Source organism: Cucurbita pepo, unplaced genomic scaffold, assembly GCF_002806865.2.
Source record: "Cucurbita pepo subsp. pepo cultivar mu-cu-16 unplaced genomic scaffold, ASM280686v2 Cp4.1_scaffold003129, whole genome shotgun sequence".
Classification (NCBI taxonomy): domain Eukaryota; kingdom Viridiplantae; phylum Streptophyta; class Magnoliopsida; order Cucurbitales; family Cucurbitaceae; genus Cucurbita; species Cucurbita pepo.
The window spans coordinates 1-1,289 of record NW_019649146.1 but is presented as its reverse complement, the minus strand read 5'-3'; the positions used below and the strand labels follow the sequence as shown (position 1 = coordinate 1,289).

Here is a 1,289-nt window from a genome sequence, read left to right as displayed (position 1 = left end):
CTTCCCCAAAACAAAAACAAAACAAAAAAAATTATTTATCTCTTTTTTGGAAGAAGATTAGTTTTGTTTCTAATAATTTTATTTTAATATGTTCAACCTGTTTTAAATAAATGAATCTACTAACGTATTTTCAACTAAAAGATCAGATGTTCGAATCTCTCCCTCTTAAAGAAACACAATCATTTGAGAAAGTAATAGAAGGAGACGTCCAATGTCGTATCCTAAATAAATGAAATAGATATCAATGACGAGAAATGACATACCTTTGGCAGCTCCAATAGCTATGTTAACTCGTTGTCTCCAACTCAAGCTTCTTCCTTCATGGCCTATGCAAAGCCACAATAAACTCGACCAAAATATTTTACAAATGAAGAACGAGATTGAAATATTAATTAATTAATTAAAAATTTACCAATTATGTAATGTAGAAGTGATCCATTTGGTACATATTCATAAACCAATATTCTCTCTCCTCCACTCCCTGCCAAGAACACATGATTTTCACCTTTTAAAAACATTTCTCTTCATAAATCATCAAAATTCACTCTTTTTTTTAAGCTCTAACCTGTAGTTTCTTCGCAATATCCCACCAGAGCTGCCAAGTTCTCGTGCTTTACTGATGACAATAGCTTCACTTCTGTTCAACACGAAACAAATAGTTTTCAAGTTCTTACAAAATTTGAAACCATACATGCGTTTTAAAACCGTTAGACCGACGCTTATACATAATGAGTCAAAGCAGATACTATCAGCAAGTGATGAGTTTGGACTATTACGTCAAATGTTTTGGATCGCTATAAGCTGATGATGATCAAATCCGCTACACCCGCCTACTGCCGTGATCCTAACTTTACCCACCGTGATCCTAACTTTACCCATTTAACATATTTTGCATAAAAAGAACTATATCTATGTCTGATATTCAATATGAAAATTATTTTATAAAATTTCTCATTTATTTTAACAGGGAGCAGAGATCAAGTTTTCCACAAGAATTTTTATTTTATTTATATATATATTATAAAAATGTTAATTTCAAATAAAATTTTAATAGATAATTTCTATTTTTAATACAATTTTTATATAAAAAAAAAATTACAAAACAACCTAAAAAATTAAAGAATATTTGACTTAATCTTTATTTATATAAATATAGATGAATTATCATAACCATAAATGAAAGAGTTTGAACATAATTTCTTTTTTATTACACAAATTTTAGGGATTAAATTGTTGATTAAAAAATAATAATGTTATTTAAAAAAAAATTAAAGAGTAAATTAAAAGAA

At 27.7% G+C, this 1,289-nt stretch overlaps 1 long non-coding RNA gene across 1 annotated transcript; it reads right to left on the bottom strand.

Annotated features, from left to right (window-relative positions):
• Positions 1 to 259: 259 nt before the first annotated feature.
• LOC111786868 lies at positions 260 to 617 on the bottom strand. Its single transcript, XR_002813838.1, has 3 exons — positions 566 to 617; positions 413 to 481; positions 260 to 326 (listed from the first exon to the last, which is right to left on the bottom strand). It is a non-coding gene; the product is annotated as an uncharacterized LOC111786868 (long non-coding RNA).
• Positions 618 to 1,289: the final 672 nt, after the last annotated feature.